Raw genomic sequence first — 19,461 nt, 5'->3', positions numbered from 1 at the left:
TCATTTATCTTAAATTGATCATAAAAGCTTCAGGTTAAGTCCTATATTGTAATAAATGTGTTTATAAACACAAAGTTAATCTTTGAGTTAGCAAATTAAATTTTAAAGAGATATAAGCTCTACCACACTTATATCTTTCTTAGATTTCTTCTTCCTTAGATTTAGTATAACCCATTTTTTAAAAAGCTTAGCACTGAATTACAGGACAATTTTAAAATGTCTTCTTTACTCTATTGTTTACAGCAGACATAACACAAATCAAACGACCTATGTTCTTTCTTCCTTAAAAGACTGCTTTGTGATAGTAAAGATAATCTCTGTAAATCTTCTATATGAAGCTGTACCTCTGCCCATTAATGCTTTATTTTCAGCTACCTAGTCAACTTGGCCATATAGAATTAATTCAATAGATTCTTCTTACACCCAACAGTATTGGGTTGGCAGAAGCAATTTGATACAATTTTAGAAAAGGTGATTTTTGAACCACGAGAAGTTTAAGTGATATCTGTGTCAGAGCCTAGATTGAGTCAGTCAGGCATGTTTCAAGAGCAAGGGACAGTGTGGTAAGGCATGAAGGGTTCACGATGCACCACCAGGAAGCATATTACTACTCCCAACAGAGTGTAGGTGTTCATCTATCTGGTCACATCTTCTATTAATACATCCACTGAGGACTACAGTATCTAGTTCATGTCTCCCCATCAGAAGTTTTGCCACCATCCTGGCTGAATTCATCATGTCTGTGGAAAACCTATCCAATATCCTACCTTCCTAGCTCCTTGATTGCCTCTTCTCCAACAGCTTTTGTCTCCATGTTCTTCATTCAGTAACTGACACTCCTGAGCATTTTCTAGAAGCTGGCATTGTCTACAGTCACACTCTCCAATGAATCTTTCTGCATTGTTTTATCTGCTCTATCACATATGGACAGTACCAGCCATATGTGTCTATTCATCACTTAAAATGTGCCTAGTGTGGCTGGGTGTAGTGGCTCACACCTGTAATCCCAACACTTTGGGAGGCTGAGGTGGGCAGATCATTTGAGCCCAGGAGTTCGGGATCAGCCTGGGCAACATGGCAAAACCCCATATCTTTAAAAAATATATATATATATAAAATATATAATATATATAATATTATATTATATATATATATATAGAGAGAGAGAGAGAGAGAGAAAATTAGCTGGGAGTGGTGGCACGTGCCCCTAGTCCCAGCTACTTGGGAGGCTGAATTGGGAGGATTGCCTGAACCCGGGAGGTGGAGGTTGCAGTGAGCTGAGAATGTGCCACTGCAATCCAGCGTGACCGAGGAACAATTTTTTTGTTTATTTGTTTGAGACAGAGTCTCACTCTGTTGCCCAGTCTGGAGTGCAGTCGTGAGATCTCAGCTCACTGCAACCTCTGCCTCCCAGGTTCAAGAGATTCTTCTGCTTCAGCCTCCCAAGAAACTGAGATTACAGGCGCCTGCCACCAAGCCCGGCTAATTTTTGTATTTTTAGTAGAGACTGGGTTTCACCATGTTGGCCAGGCTGATCTTGAACTCCTGACCTCAAGTGATCCACCCACCTTGGCCTCCCAAAGTGCTGGGATTACAGGCATGAGCCACAGTGCCCAGCCCTGAAGAAGAATTTTTAAATTTTAATTAATGTAAATGTAAATAGTCACTTGTGGCTCTTGGCTACCATATTGAACAACACAAATCTAAAATTTCTCCACCTGAGAGTATTTAATCTCAGTACCTCCCGTTCTTCCAGCTTTATAATTCTCTCATTTTTATTAAACTGCAATTCAGTTTTCTTGATACCTGTAGTTTTTAAAACTTAATTCCCTTGAAGACTATCCTTTTCCCTTCTGGTTTTCTTTCTTTATTCATCCTGGACCCTAAGGTTAATGCCTTAGAACTTACAACACAGAGCTCTCATCTCCGTCATTGTCTTACATTCCCATTGCACTTGATATTGAAACTTGCAATTCTGTGTCAGTCCGTAGTCCATACCTCTACTGATAGATCCTACATCGCTGAGCATTGTTTGGAAAAAAAGAAAATCATACAGTAGACAGTGCAGATTGATGTCACTACAAATTTACACAACTGTGCAGATTTATTTTACCATAAATTCATGCTCACCTAAGATTTTTACACTGCTCAAAAACTTTGACTGTTCCTTGGCTGGCTTTCTTTTCTGTTTTCATTAGTGACTTTTCGAAACTTTGACTATTCTCTACGTCTCTCCCACATAAACCCTCTCCTGTTTTCTTTAGAAGATGCCTCTGCCTCCTCGTTGCTTGAGAAAATTGTGGCTATCACAGTGAATGTCCTTGACTGTAACTTTCTTGACTCACACTCCTCTTCTCCTCAGTTTATTTAGAAACACCACCAACCAGCCGGCCTTCTAAGTTAGAAACTTGGAAGTAATGTTCCATTTTTCTCTTTGCCTTTCCTCATTCTCACCTCTAGATAATAACCAAGACCTGTCTTTCTTATTATTTTTCTCTTAATACCATTGACATTTGCCTTAGTTAAGAACACTGAGCTATTGAATTTTCTTCCAAACTCATCTTCTTACCTACTGCCGCATACCTCACAGTCTACACTCTCTATTGCTGCCAAAGTGCTCTTCGTACAACAAAATTCCATCATGTCATTACTGTGATTAAAATATGTCAGTGACTCCCACTTAACTACATGATGACGTCTGAGCCCTTATATTATACTAAGCTGTCTTGCTTTGAAAGCTGGATCTCTCTCTCTCTCTCTCTCTCTTTCACACACACACACAAGTTACATTCTCTTTTACTTTTTTCATAGAAATTGGAGTAATCCTATTGAGGAAACCTAATTATCACAATGGTTAAAGTGTCTCAACTCCAGCTCATTGCTTAGGATACCCTTTAAGTAATTTGCTAATTCTACTAGGGCACCTGGTGGTATTTTTGCAGTGAACGAGAAATTTGAAAATACTATCTTTTTGTTCTCATACTTCTATCTGGTAACAATGTATCTGTATTGTAGGCTGCAATGCTTAGTTTTTCCACAGTGAATTGAAGAAATAGTCAAACCACTTTCAAAACCTTGTGCATTGAACTGAGAGATGTAAATTAAATAGAGAATCCACTACATTACGAACATGCTGAAGCATGCATACAGTGTGGGAAAATTTCAAAATGAAATAGGCTCAACAATAAGGTTGGAATGTCAATGGATAAATCCCTAATTGTCTTCTAGAGGATGCTTCAAACCTGCGAGGAATATCCAAGGGCAGAACAGCAAATGAGAATATCTTAAAATAGAAAAAGAAGTTGTACTTCACATCAAGGACAGTCAAAAAATAGATTGTTGAGGTAGCACAGAAACGATAGAAAAATCTTAATCTTCATAATCTTACCAGTTACTCCAGAGTATTTTTTCAATGTGAAAAATTAGTGTGGTCTGGAACTACTTCTGCCTTTAACTGAATTTGTGACATTAAATAGGCCTAAAACTTTCTAAACTTTGGCTGTCTAATTTTTAAAGTAAAAAATAGGTTATCTCTAAGAAAAGTGAATATATGTTGAGCCATTACTGTATTCCAGGCATTTACATGACTGGTGTTTTATTTGATCGTGTCTCTTCTCTTTGTAAAAGTCCTCTGACCTGTAACTGCAGCTGAGGCAAAGGATTAAAACTGTACACAAAAGTCAAGGGAGAAAGAAAAAAAAATAGCGGAGAACCAAAATAGATCTAAGAGGAGTGATAAATACAGGAGCAAATAAAGCATGAGAAGGTGATGGGAATTACAAGGGAGAAACAGGTGAAAGAACCTCGTTGAAGAATACCACTAGCTATGTTCACATTCTTGGCAATACGTTCATTTTGCTAAACTGGCATTTCTATTAAGCCAACATGACAGAAAGTGTGGTTGTTTGTTTCTCTTTCACAGCAGACCAGTCTGTTTCCAAGCATGGTGTTTTTCACTCTTCTGCATCTCAAAGTTTGGTAATGTAAATACCACGTATAATAAAGGAGCGAAAACATTCTCTAAGACCCCAGTGTTTTATTAAAATATTTATTTTAAACGAACAAATGTAACAGTGTAAAAAATATACGTATAGTTTTATACAATTTAAAAATCCACAAACCTCTAAAACATTGTTAACAATTGGAAACTAAAATTAAAATAAAGAGCATTAATTTAATACCTCACATGATGCTGTTCTGTTCAAACTATATTGCCTCATGAAATCAAAGCGCTGTACTTACTATTAAGCTGTAGGATTTTAGTGTTTAGTGTGTCTTAGCTATTGTGCATCACATGATTTTTCAATTCTTCCACCAATTTTCTCTGTTTGAATTACCAAAAAACCTTGATTTTTTGGTAGTGTCTTATGAGGCTGTTTTCTCTCCAACTTTCCATAAATACAGAATTTATGTATTAAAAACAGCTTTGGTGTTTTCAAGTTATTTCACAAATATTAAAATAGTACTGCTTGGGGTTAACTTGATAATAACATAAACACCTTCTTAAGCACTAGAATCTCATAGTGACCCTCCAGATGATACAGAATATACCTATATTATATCTTTAAAAATTCAGAATAGCTTCAATATGAAACATACAGTTACTCACGTTCTCACTGGGAGCTCAGTTAGCAGAGAGCCATCTGAGAATCCCCAAGTCCTTGAGCTTCCGTTTGAGAAATGGTGCTATGGTCTTTATTGATACTGCTAAGTAGGAAAACAAGGAATCTCCTCTGACAAGTATATCTTAGAAGATTTGCCAGGAGAAAGAAAAGCACAGGGAAGTTATAATTTAAATAAAAGGACAATATTTTTGGTATAGCCGTTCCCTACAAATATATCTTTCCAGGGCAGGGACATTTGCTCCTTGCTATGAAAAGGGGACCATGTAATTTATCATCCAACTAAGACATTTTTGAGAGTAGAAAAGCAAGCTATTAATAATTACACCGGGACAACTATGTGACCAGGACACCCTAAGAGAAGAGTGAGGGAGGCACTCATGCATTTGAAGAGATCAAATAGATCTCACGCTTCATGATAAATGTTTTTGAAGCCAGACGTGAGCTCATGCCTTTAATCCGAGCTACTTGGATTGAGGCAGGAGGATCGCTTAAGCTCGGGAGTTTTGAGACTAGCCTGGTAGGCAACGAAGCATGAGACCCAGTCTCAAGGAAAAAAAAGAGAGAGAGAGAGACGGAAATGTTTTTTTTTCATCCTGCACACTTTCTTGCGATTCCCTTCTGCAGAAATGAGATACTCCCCCTTTCTGTGCAAATAAAACCCTCCTTAATTACAAAACAACTTCCTTTCCACTCTGCCTGAAATCTAAAGCATGAAGGTCTCCTTTTAATCAACAAATCAAAATACATTACAAGCACTCTCTAATGACTTCAGTCTGATATTATTCTTAATGTAGCTTTTGACAAGAGCCCAGCTGAGATAAGTGATAGGCAAGAGGAATAGTCAAAGCTAAGGCAGTGGCTTCCAGACTTTTTAGGGAATTTGAATCATGTTTATAAGATGACATACCAATGTAAGCCCATAGACATACAGAAAGTTTTATTACACAATATTTATCCTTAAACTTGTTATGTATTATACACACACACACACACACACACATACATGTACATATATATGTATAATTTTTTTGAAGACTATTCTACTTAACTGACCTTGACCCCCACTTAATTGATTTCATGACCCATTAATGATTTGGAATCTGCAATTTGAAAACCACTGCTAACTAGCCACTCCCTTTTGCATCCAGTTAAGTAAAAAAGGTACATAAATGGACAATATAAATTCATTTCCATGTGTCTTTACAAAAATTCATTTTACTAGTTTATTCTTGGTTTAAGTAAGAGTTGATTTTAGCACATTAAAAATATCCTATATAAGGTGTTGTATGCCATGTCATTCAGAGCCTCCCTTCTGCCTTCCCCTCCAACCCTACCCTGTGTAGGCCTGTGATTATTAATTTCTCTTAGCTTTCAGTGAATGTTTTCAGATTACTTGGCCTATATTAATTATATTATTTTCCATTTTGCCTTGTGTGCTGAGAAACACAGCTAAATTCTGTGATCAACTGCCGCAGTTATCTCTCTGTATCTCCCTTCACCTACCCCATTCTTCATGTGGCTTTTATTCTCTCATTTTCCTTCCTCTTTAATAAAATGATCATGTTGTAGAAGATGTACTGGTTAACGGTATATGTACCAGAGTCAATCTGCCTGAGTTTGAATTCTATGCCACTTTCTAGCTGTGTGATGTTAGGCAAGTTACTTAACCTCTTTATATCTTAGTTTCCTCATCAGTAAAATTAGAATAACAGCAATGAAAAGAACAATGATGATACCTATATCACAGGCATTTTGTGAGATCTAAAAGAGGTAATACCTTTAGTTACTTAGCACATTGCTTAGCCCATAGTAAGCAGACAATAAATGAAGCTATTGCTAGTTTCATCATCAATTTTAGAAGTAGATATTACAATTAGTTGAGGGTTTCTTTTTCTCCTTTTTTTTTCTTTTTATTCTTTTTATTTATTTATTTATTTTTTATTGAGGGTTTCTTTAGTTTTTAATCTTGTGGAACTTGGAAACTCCCGTTAATATAGTCTTATCGAAAATAGTTGTATAAATTTGTCTTTGCATCTTCTCTACAGAAGCCCCTTTGTCAGGTGAATTCACAGAATGTTTTCTTTCAGAATCTTCAGGCTAGACTTACTCATTTGTGATATTTGTGTATGAGCTTGTTTTGCCACCAGTATGTAAGAACTTTGAGGGTCAGAAGCTGTTTTATGAATCTTTGAGTTCCCCTAGCTCTTCATTCCCTGCTTTCCTATAGTGCATGTTTCATAAATGTTTAATGAAATACATTAATTTAACAGGTTCTTTTGAATATCAACAAAGGAAGAAAGTTCTCAGCAGAAAGGAGTAAAAATTCAAACAGAGGTTGATGAAAGCACAAAGAGAGTTTGATATTCAGAACATTAACTGAGGCAGTAAGGCTAGAGTACAATGGTCAACTTCCCCATCAGAGGTGGTTAAGAAAATGGACTTTGTTAGTAAGTCTGGGTATACACTTTTGTCTCTGTTACTTCCTAGTTATGCAAATGTGGGCAAATCGTGTAACCTCTTTAAACTTCATATCTCTCAGCTCTACAATAAGGATAATTAAAAGATCCTGAAGGCCCAAGTTCTAGTGTTTCATAGCACCGTGGGATGACTATAGTTAACAATAATATATATTTTTAAATGGCTAGAAGAGAGAATATTGAATGTTCCCAACATAAAGATGTGATAAATGTTTGAGATGATGGCTATGCTAATTAGTCTGATCTGATCACTATACATTGTATGTGTTGAAACATTCCTATGTACCCCATAAATACATACAATTATTATATGTCAATTTAAACAATTTTTAAAAAATCGTAGATGTAAAGTGTTTAGTATACACCTGATGTATAGAAAGCAGATGATGTATTAGATTTTCTATTGCTGCATCACAAATTATAAAACTTATCAACTTAAAATAACACAAATTTATTATCTTACAGTTCCCATGAGTCAACAGTTCAGAATATTTTAGTTGGGTTCTCTGCTCAGGATCTCAGAAGGCTAAAATCAAGGTGCAAATTGGGTATGCCCCTATCTAGAAGCTTTCCTGGAAAAAGATCTCTTTCCAAGCTCGCTCAAACTTTTGGCAAAATTAATTTATTTGCAGGTACATGACTGAGGTTCAGTGTTCATACTATGAACCTCTCTTGACAACTAGAGGCCACTTGCAAGTCCTTGTCACATGGCCTCATGCATAAGCCTCTCACTCTGAATCTCTTAATTTCTTCCTTCAGGGAAGACCCCCTGTCCTTTTAAGTGCCCACCTGAATCAGCTATGCCAAGAATAATCTTTCTTTGAGTAACAGATGAGAGATTTTTAGCTGATGTTCCCTCACTGTACATCTTTGTTACTGTGAGCATCCTGCCGCTCTATGATTCTATCATTTACATACACATATTATTTATATAGCATGGCTCTTAACTATATAATCAGGTACTAAGTTGGAAAAACATTTTTTTCTAAGATTAGAGGAGAAACTAGGTGTGTGTTGGACTTATTGACAGCTGGTGGTCTCTACTATAATACTTTCCTAAGAGGTTTTCAAAGATAATTTTGGTTGTATGTGTGTTATTCCATTTCATGTTGCTATAAAGGAATACCTGAGGCTGGATAATTTACAAACAAAAGAGGTTTATTTGGCTCATGGTTCTGCAGGCTGTACAAGAAGTATGGCACCAGCATCTGCTTCTGGTGAGGCCTCAGGAAGGTTTCAGTCATGAGAGAAGGCAAACAGGAGCAGGCGTCACATGGTGAGAAAGGAAGTAAGAGAGAGAGGAGGTGCCAGGCTCCTTTTAACCATTGGATTTGTAAATGCAGAGCAAGAATTTACCCATTACTGTAGGAAGGGCACCAAATCATTCATGAGGGATGTGTTCTCATGACCTGTCACCCACTAGACCCCCCTCCAACACTGACAATCACATTTCTACATGAGATTTGGAGGGGACAAACATCCAAACTATATCAATGCACTGTTTGCCCTCTATATTGTTACTACAGATAACTCTACTATATTGTTTTCCTATTATTATCATGATCTAGGACACTGACAAAGAGAAAAATGTTTAAATAGATATAGAGCTAGGAAGACATTGGTTCTCTCTCTCATTCCTCCTGTCACAAGTGGTTGAAAATGTGTTACAACTTTCAGTTCTATGAGTTATATTCAGCTATGAGAGGAGTACAGAGAAATATAAAATTATCTCTATCTTCAATGAATCTTCAATTTGGTTGCAAAGGTAAGACATGTTTTCACATTTCACAAATGTGAAAAGTTAAATAGCGCTAGATAAGACGAATGGAGTCAGAAAGGATGGAGTCATAATTATAAACTGGAGAGGAGAGGTCAAGGATGGCAAAAGGAAGTAGGAGAGCATAGCTAAATCCACAGAAATGGGCAAGGTGTCACCAAATAAAGAGAAGGGAAGAGGATATAATACGAGGGTGGAGTGGTTTCAGCAGAAACACAGAAGCACATGCAATGTAATGTATGAATGGTGCAGTGGCTAGAGTCCAGAGTTCAACTAAGTGAATAGGAAGAGATAAACTTGAAAGGTAGATATTATTTGGATCCTCAAATATGAATCCAAGGAGTGTGGGCTTAATCCAAAAGGCAATAATAACCCATTGAAGCTTTTTTCAAAAGAGGAATGCCACATAGAGTAGATATTGAGTATTTGTAAAAAGATGAATTAATAATAATAAATATACTACTTTAAGAAGAGTAATAGTTTGGGAAAGTTTGAATAGGAGGAGGAAGGCTACTGGTTTTGGCTGTACAGTATTAAGAGTCTGAGAGAGGTTCATAGGAGCTGAGTTAGGTCACATGATAGCAGTGGGACTCCAAAAGGAGAGATTGATAGAAAGGAAGAATTAACAGGATTTGAAGACTAATTAGATATGGAGGACGGAAAGAGAGAGGAACCAAAAAGGACTCTGCATTTCCAGCCTGGATAATTTATAAATAATGGTAGCAATTTACAGTTTTCCTGTATTCAAAATGAGGAAAATAACAGTCTTTCATAGTAAGCATGTCTCTATTATTATTGTTATTGCATAAAATGTCTAACGTGGTACTTGAATGATTATTAAATTCCAATAAATAATTGTTATTTTAATATTGTTATTTTTATCATTAGTATTAATTCACAATCCTTAGATCCAAACAATTCTGAAAGTCTTTTGTTTGGTTGGTTGGTTTTTTTGTTTGTTTGTTTGTTTTGGGTAACACATGCAGTGATCTGACCTGAAGTCTTTTGGTAGCAAAATCTTACCCAAACTGACTGAGAATATTTACTGTGTAAATAACCATATGTTTTTCTCTCCAAATAGTAACATATTTATGAAAAGATATTTGGTTCAACCTCCTGACCTATATTTGCCTATTTCTGTGTCTCAACTCCTTGGCATATTATATTTGTCAGTATGACAGTAACTCAATCAAAGGGACAAATTTGGATGCTGGCTGAGATTCTCTTGGGAGTGTTAAAAACATATGGTATATATAACATTTTACTCTTCTAATATTTGAAAACATCTAATTTCAAATTACATCCAGCTTGAGAGTTTAGGATAAAAGGTGGTGGACCTGGCCAGGCGCGGTGGTTCAGGCCTGTAATCCCAGCACTTTGGGAGGTCGAAGCGAGTAGATCACGAGGTCAGGAGATGGAGACCATCCTGGCTAACACGGTGAAACCCCGTCTCTACTAAAAACATAAAAAAGCCCGGCGTGGTGGCGGCGCCTGTAGTCCCAGCTACTCCGGAGGCTGAGGCAGGAGAATGGCGTAAACCCGGGAGGCGGAGCTTGCAGTGAGCCGAGATCGTGCCACTGCACTCCAGCCTGGGCAAGACTCTGTCAAAAAAAAAAAAAAAAAAAAACAGGTGGTGGACCGTATTACTGTTGATTGAAAAAGGAAAATAGAACTACTTTGAGGAGACAAATAGTTGATGAGAGGTGTGTTGAGTTTGAGGTTACGAGAGCACAGAAATGAAACTATTTTCTAGGCAATTGGCGATACCTGATTGGATTTTCAAGCAAACAAGCAGGATACACATAGAAGTGAAATTTCAAGTCATGAGTAGGAATGAAATCTAGAAAGACAACGGGAAGGCAATGGGAAGAAAGCTGTAAGGGGATTATTGAAACAAGGTGTAGGTATGCACCCCACGTAACGAAAAGCCCTGGCTAAGCGCTCACAAAGCTGGTGTTTAGTATGGTTGAAGCTGAGTCTGTAAGAATAGGTTGAGATGGAAAAGAAGCAGGAGAGTGCCATACTTGCCAAGGAAAGAACTAACTTTAAGAAGGAGCAGTCGATTACTAGAACCAAGTGCTACAGAGAGGTCAGAGAAAAGGAGAACAATCATAGCAGCAAACAGATTGGATTTGTTAATTTTGGAGGCTCAGTGGTAATGAGATGCTCTCAGAGAGGTAAGAACAGAGGACTTAAGCGGGGAACCATAGCAGCCTAACTGGATTTCATTACTTCTTGAGTATGCTCATTCCTGGTTGATTCAAGAACACAAGAGTCAAAGAATCACAGAACTTATAGCTAAATCTAATCATATATTCTATCCCTCTTGTTTGTAGTTAAGAAGGCTGATGTCTCCACAGTGGTTAAGATTCTGGTAATAGTCGCATGATGAGTTCATGGCACAGTTAAGACTAGAACATGAATACTGACATTCCCAATTACGTGCTGTTTCTTCTCCCTACTAGGCATCAAAGCAGTGCACTCATCTAAGGGTTCTGTTTGAATGACACCTTTAGGTCAATACCTTTAGGTATTACTGCAGCACACCCTTAGTACAGAAGCAAAATACTCCTCCACCCGTTCAAGAATAAAAGGCTTATTAAAAAGCCTTTTCTTTACACGAATTTGCCCCTTACAACATAGGTATTTTATAAGGAATTGAAAACTTTACACATCCATATATTATAACTTTCAGTAAACCCAATAAAATGTTCCTTTGTATCAGTATCCATGATTCTGTCCAGAAACTCTTTCAGTAGTTAGTTTATTTATTTATTTATTAGACGGAGTCTCGCTTTGCCACCCAGGTTGGAGTGCAGTGGCCTGATCTCGGTTCACTGCAAGCTCTGCCTCCCGGGTTCACGCCATTCTCCTGCCTCAGCCTCCCGAGTAGCTGGGACTACAGGTGCCCACCACCACGCCCGGCTATTTTTTTGTATTTTTAGCGAAGATGGGGTTTCACTATGTTAGCCAGGATAGTCTCGATCTCCTGACCTTGTGATCCACCCGCCTCGGCCTTCCAAAGTACTGGGATTACAGGCGTGAGCCACCACGCCTGGCCCCTTTCAGTAGTTTAATTTCTCTTAGTCTTTTTTTTTTTGAAATGGAGTTTTGCTCTTGTTGCCCAGGCTGGAGTGCAATGGCGCAATCTCGGCTCACCACAACCTCTGCCTCCCGGGTTCAAGCAATCCTCCCGCCTCAGCCTCCTGAGTAGCTGGGATTACAGGCAAGCACCTCCACACCCGGCTAATTTTGTATTTTTCGTAGAGGTGGGGTTTCTCCATGTTGGTCAGACTGGTCTAGAACTCCAGACCTCAGGTGATCCGCCCACCTCGGCCTCCCAGAGTGCTGGGATTACAGGTGTGAACCACTGTGCCTGGCCTCTCTTAGTCTTAATCTTTATAACTTGCAGAATCTTAACAGCTCAAGCAGATCTTCACAGGATAGTATACTCCTTAGAGCTAGGGATTTTATCTTATCTTCGGATGTCTGGCACCCTAAAATGATGTCAACAACATAGTATATGTTCAATAAATGCTTGTTGAATGAACAAATAGGTGAATGAATGAATTAGTGGAATGTTCAGTAAACCTCCTTGAGAAACAGTGGTAAGATAAGGTATTTGGCTCAATCCCCTGACCTAGTTAGCTTGTGCTTGCTTTTCCCACTCATCTCCAACAGAAATAGCCCTCAGCATATTTGCAAGCACAATAGTATCCCTCAATCAAAGGGAAAACACTTGGATTCTCTCTCAGTTATTGCTAACAAGTTTTACTTCTTTGGGTGCCAGTGACCCTTACTAAAGACTTGGGACCCTGGCCCTCTAATATTCTGATTACATGTTTCTTTGCTGCTCAGTCAGTTTCTTTTGGGGCTTTTTATTTTGTTTGAAATGCAGCCTAGAGGGCAAAAAGATGTACCAGAAATTCCAGCCTTATTTGGAAGGGCTCTGTAGAAAGCAGCTTATCAATCCTTAGCACTTTTCCACATGTACTACACAAGTATACCTTATTTCAGGAAATTTGCAAAGCAGTAATCATGTATTTCACCCTATATTATAATAATATATTTTTCTCTTTCCCGAGTGTGATGTGCTCTCAACTATATAGCATCTAATGTCACAAATTTCCAGCACTGCCAGATTAGAATGCCTCAAAGGCCTAATGACTCCTAAGTGTCTTACCATCATCATCTCGGTATGGCTAAGCAATGCCCATGCTGCTCAGGAGTCACGTATTATGCTGGCAGGCTGCCTCGCTGGTGAGTTACCTTGAGACAGAAATGTTGTCAACAGTGGAACAGTCAGTTTTTTCCTTAAAGCCCTTTATTCACTCCTCTCCCCCAGCGAGGTATAGCCGTATTTCTGGAGGAGCAATCACAAAGTACACCTAGTGATTTTATCAGGATTTCTGTCTAAATTAACTTAAACAGCTACATGAGTGGAAATACACCTCCCTGGCTTCCCTGCCAGCCTACCCTGAGAACATTCTGGCTCAATTTCTCTCTTTAACGAGACCAAGAAGACGGTCTTTTGCGTCTCCATGAGAAAAGTATTTACATATTCAGAAATCAGCTTGGCAAACCAGAGCTAAGAGTATGGGGAATAAACATTGACTCTGTTCTTTTTTTCCTCTCAAAGTTGAGAATTAAATTCTTGAGTATGATAAGAGCTAAAACTTGGCAAAAGAGAGATGGCAACAGTGATGCGACATCTGTCAAAAAGTGTTGATCAGCGGAGGCCTCTCTGCCTACCTTGTGCCCCCTTGGGCTCTCAGGGCCTTGACAGGTGTTTCCCTTCTTCCTGCTTCCTTTCCCTGGACTGGCTTCCTGGGCTTGCTAGGGGCAGATGCAAGCATTCCACAGCTTGCATTGCCTTATTTAAAATGCACGGTGGGTAGAAATTAAAATTAAAATGAGTTCTTTTTTAAGCAAAAATGTCACCATTCTCTTTCAAAGATGATAACCTGAGTAATGACTCTCAAGAGAAAAGATTGGTGTCAAATTATGAGGCTGTGCTTAGTGGGCTTATGATTTATGTATAGGAATACATCATTTTTTTGACAAAGAGCAAGATGAGGTTGAAATTGTGTTTATTTGGCAAGCCAAAACTGGCTTCTTTTACTTTTAAGCCATTCCTATACATTTAATATGTCATATGCACTTACTTAATATCGGGTAGCAAGGACATATGTGTTCATGTTCAAAACTAGCCTAGGCACTCCTCTACTGGACCACGCAGCAAGTCTCCAAACTATTCTAGGAAATGAGAACTGTCTCTTTGTGTTGTGACAGATATTCTAAGCCATTCATTTTGAGCATGATTTCTTTAGCTGTTCTATCTGTTTCTCTCTCTTTTCTATTGTTACAAAGAGAGGTCTATAACTTTTGCAAGTAGAAAAATTGGTCTAACTACCACTAGCTTTCTTTGGAAATGTATATTTGGTTTCTCCCTCTCTCTTTCTCACTGGCATGTTATTTTAGCAGTCAAGCTATTCGTGTGTCAAAAATAAGTACGGTAAATTTTCTACTCTACCTTTACTAAGTAATAGTCATGAGTATAATCTCACATAAAATTTTGCAATAAGGAATTCAGGATAAGTTTTATTCTGCTTACTTCTCAAGAGAGCTGATGAAGTGAAAAACATTTGATCCAAATTCATAGCTACCGCTGCCATGTTGAGTGCAGGGTGTCCTGAAGAGTATAATCCCCACCTTCCCACTAATACAGGAAGGAAAATATTGAAGTTCCGTGTCTACAGTGTAATCTCTGTGTTCTGTTGCTTCTTGTCATTTTCATTATATATACAGACCCCTCAGGAGAGAACAACGGTTCTGAGTCATATTTCGCATTGTACCTTGTGAAGCATAAGAAATCTTGTTTCAAGATGTGAAGAGGAGATCTGCACAAACACTATATACCATACAACACTTACAAAATTTAAGTTTGTGGCCCCTTCTAGAGTCTCACATGTAAAAATCACAAATCATGCCTTTGTACATTTAGATATTTTACCAATGCTATTTTTCTCCCATCACATGTTCAAGAAGATCTTGGAGGAAGAGATATGCCATATGGAAAGAACAATGTCTTTGTAACGAGTCAGATGCTTAGTAAATCATTTGGCTGCTGAATACTTGTTTACTCTTCTGTGGAATGGAGATGGTAATACTGTCACGGAGGCTTACTGTATGGTCTAGAAATCACAGGCGTTCAGGGAGGTAGACTCTTCCGAATCTGAGTCTACCACATTTTCCCTTGGCTGAGCATTATTCACAGTAATCCTGTTGTCCTGGATAATCCTAGTCACTATTCACATGCAGTGTCCAGTACTGTGGTTTTTGTGTGTGGCTCCCAATGTGTCCAGTCTAACAGCTACTCTCACTGGTGTTCTGAGGCCCAGAACCTCTTCGAGCCAATGTGTTCTAGGCTTTCTAAGCTACTGCTTTCAATTCATGTTTTAAGCTGTTTTTCTGTTGTTGGTGGTGAACATATAACTTTTGAAGTTCTGTCTCCCAGAGACTCCAGAGGCAGGCCTATAATTTGTTCATTCATCCATTCAACAAATATTTAGTCCTTTAACCAACCCCATATGCCACGCCAACATTTCTAGATCCTCTTTACACTGTGCATCTTCTATTTTTTTAATGTATCATTAGCATACCATGCAACTTATTCTTTTTTATTGCCTCTTGCTCCACTATAATGCAAGCTCCATTGGGACAGGGATCTTTATTCACTGATGCATTCCAAGCAAATACAGTAATTCACAACACGTATCAAATATTTGTTGAATGAGTTTAGAATATATTATGTTTTAGGAACATGGGAACTGCTAAGCTATATTGCTCTTCCAGAGAACAGTTCATTCAGAAACGTTCTTGGTGTTCTTTAGAATTAGTAAAGTTTCACATTGCGTATCCAGCTTCTTTCTTCTGTACACTAATGCAAAGGTAACATCACATATTTTCTCTGAACTCCAGGTAAGCTGTTGATCTCCTGTGGTCTGTGCCTTCATCCTCCTCCTCCTCATCCTCATCACAGTTATCATCACCATGTTAGCTAGTCTGCAAGATGGTTTCCAATGGTCTTTGCCAGTGGTCTTTACATAAGCATGTAGTCCTCTCCCATGTTGAATAGGGATGATGTGTGTAACCAATAAGAGATGATTATGTGTAATTTCTAAGGCTAGGTCATAAAAAATATTACAGCTACAGCCTTTCTCTCTTAGATTATTTCCTTTAGGGAAACCAGGCGTCATGCCATGAAGACAATAAAACAGTCCTCTGGATAGGTCCGAGGATCGGGGAACTATGGCCTTCTGCCAAAAGTCCTATGAATGAGCCATTTTGGAAGTGGATTTTCTAGCCCTAGTCATGACTTAGATGACCGAAACCCTGGCCAACATTTTGTTTATAGTCTTGTGAGAAACCGTGAGCCAGAACCATCCAGCTAAACTGCTCCCAAGCTCCTGACACATAGGAATTGTGAGCTAATAAAAGATTATTGTTGTTTGAAGCTATTAAGTTTTGATGTAACTGTTACATAGCAGTAGATAATGAACGTAATCATCACTGCACTTCTTGAGTGCCTTCATGTACAAGCAAGTATATGATTTCATTCTTAAAGCAAACGTCTATTATTGGTAGTTGTCTTAGCCCATTTTGTGCTGCCATAATAGAATAGCTGAAACTACATGATTTATAATGAACACGAATTTATTTGGCTCATGTTTCTGAAGACTGGGAAGTCCAAAAGCGTGGTGCTGGCATCTGGAAAGGGTCTTTGTGCTGCATCATTCCATAGCAGAAGGTGAAAGAGCAAGTGAGCATGCAAGACAGAGAGAAGAAAGGGGCCGAACTTATCCTTTTATCATGAGCCCACTCCCAAGATAACTAACCCACTCCCATTATAATGGCATTAATCCATTTATTATTGCAGAGCCCTTATGGACTAATCACCTCTTAAAAGTTCACTTCTCAATACTGTGGCATTGAGGATTAAGTTAGAACACATGAACTTTAGGGGGCACATTCAAACCACAACAGTAGTTATATCCTCATTATACAGATGAGAAAGTGGAGGGTCAAAGGTGTTAGTTTACACTTCCAGGGAGTGGAAGAGAGAGAATTTGATCACAGATTTCATTTTTAATGACTATGCTATTGTGAGTAGAGTAATCTTTGGAGTATAAGGCTACTTCTGGCAGAATCTTTGCATGGTACCTGAGAAACTTGGCAACCACAAATCACTTTCAATAATGTCCCTTTTCAGGTACAACATGCGAACACATAGGTACTTTGAGTTTCAGGAATTATCGAAAGCTTCTCCAAGTCCCATAAGATAAATGCACAGGTATTCTATAATAAAAATCCATGGTTCATGCTAAGTTTTTATTTTTAATTTATTTTTATTTTTATTTTTATTTTTTTTGAGACGGAGTCTCGCTCTGTCGCCCGCGCTGGAGTGCAGTGGCTGGATCTCAGCTCACTGCAAGCTCCGCCTCCCGGGTTTATGCCATTCTCCTGCCTCAGCCTCCCCAGTAGCTGGGACTACAGACGCCCGCCACCTCGCCCGGCTAGTTTTTTTTTTTTTGTATTTTTTAGTAGAGACGGGGTTTCACCCTGTTAGCCAGGATGGTCTCTATCTCCTGACCTCGTGATCCGCCTGTCTTGGCCTCCCAAAGTGCTGGGATTACAGGCTTGAGCCACCGTGCCCGGCCCATGCTAAGTTTTTAAATAGCTAGCTTGTAAGATAGCTGGTTCCTAATGTGATGGCATTGCAAGAAAAGAGAGAGACTGCTAGGCATGGTGGCTCACACCTGTAATCTCATGGCTTTTGGAGGCTGAGATGGGAGGATCACTTGAGCCTAGAAGTTTGAGACCAGCCTAAGCAATATAGCAAAATCCCCTCTCTACAAAAAATAAAAAAATTAGTTGTATGTGTGGCATGTGCTTGTAGTCCCAGCTGCTTGGGAGGCTGGGGTGCCAGGATCACTTGAGCCCAGGAGGTTGAGACTTCAGTGAGCCATATTTGGGCCACTGCACTCCAGCCTGGGCAACAGAGAGAGAGAGAGAGATCCTGTCTCTAAAGAAGAAAAAAAAAAAAGGTTAAAAAAAAAATCTTTGTCATTTCACAAATTCTTCACCAAGTCTAGCCTTCAAAGAAGGCACATTTCTTCAAGAGTAGGTGACTAATAGTGTCTTTCTCCTATTTTCTTGGGTTTGCTACGTTAGTATTTTATCTACAACATGGTTATATCACATGATGGAGGACAGAACCTAAGAAATCCATAAAAACTTAGTAAATTCCTGACCTGAACTTTATCCACTTCCACTCTCCTATTGTGTTAGAATGCCTCTCAATAAGTCCTAAATAGGATTAAATGTAATTAAAGTAATTCTCCCAGCAGTACCCCATGAAAGCACTGTAGATATATATCCTGATTGCTTAAAATGTTTACATGAGAATTAGACACAAAACTTCTGTCTGCAAAACAGGTGCAAAATTAAAATCTAACTGATGTGTGCTTGAAGATGACAGCTTAATTTCCCCAAATTTATAAGCCACCTTATTTGCCATTTTTGTGCTCAATACTCCCATTGTCCTTTGTGTTTTAAATTCTTTTGCTGACTTATTTCCTGTGTCAGTTTTCCACAGTCAGCATCCTTTAGAATTGGCTTAGAATTTTGCTACAGAAAATGCTGAAAAATCCCTTGCTGATTGTGTATGGTATGTACCTCACATAAAATATACCATATCTCATTTTCTTTCTGAACAATTCTTCTTATAAACATGAAATTACAATTGAGGTAGCAAAACTATCTAGAGATGAACAAATGGTTGTTATGGGGTATATAATAGACTCTTTTCCATGGTCACTAGCTTTATATAAGACCTTGAACCTAAATTCAAAAAAGAAGGACACCAGTATAGAGAACCGAAGATTAGGTGTCAGCACAAATAGCCAAATGGGAGATGTATTCAGCAGGAAATTTAATATACCAACAGGGTGTTGTGGCAGCCAATAAAGTTAATGGGCATTAACACAAGAATGCTATCTAGAGGAGGGTGATAGCCATACTCTGCTCAGACATTTGCTAGAATATTGCATTATAATTCTAAATAGCAAAATTTTAAAGGAATAGAAACAAATGAAGCTATATTCAGATAACAGAATTTAAGATAACAGAGTATTTAAAATCTATGTCACACGAGAAGCATATTCAAATATTTAATGAGCTCTGTGCATTCAGGTTCACATTTTTAATTACATTTTCAGAATATAGACCTAGAACCTATGCATAGGAAAAAAAATAGGTTGAATCAAAGGTAAAAATAAGGAGATAATTAGCTGCTTCAAGAGGTGTGCATTTGCAGTTATGGGTTGTTTTCAAATACAGAAAACTACTTGAGAGGGAATGCACATGGATGCATCATGCTTTAATGCACATTCACCTCATTCACTAATATGTTTTGCCCTATCAATGTCCAGGACTTGGATCAATCAAATTGGCAAGTTCTTATTCCTGGGGGAAGGAGTTGTCTCAATGTTGGCCAGGGCGGCAGAAACACAGAGAAGGC

The 19,461-nt window shown here is 38.4% G+C and overlaps 1 protein-coding gene across 1 annotated transcript in view; it reads left to right on the top strand.

Moving 5' to 3' along the window:
* NSUN3 (NOP2/Sun RNA methyltransferase 3) overlaps window positions 1-19,461 on the top strand; it is a 115,109-nt gene that overhangs the window by 72,478 nt on the left and 23,170 nt on the right. The window lies entirely within an intron of this gene.

The sequence above is a fragment of the Piliocolobus tephrosceles genome, chromosome 2 (genome assembly GCF_002776525.5).
Source record: "Piliocolobus tephrosceles isolate RC106 chromosome 2, ASM277652v3, whole genome shotgun sequence".
Taxonomy (NCBI): Eukaryota; Metazoa; Chordata; class Mammalia; order Primates; family Cercopithecidae; genus Piliocolobus; species Piliocolobus tephrosceles.
The sequence above is the reverse complement of the archived record's forward strand: the minus strand, read 5'-3'. Positions and strand labels throughout refer to the sequence as shown.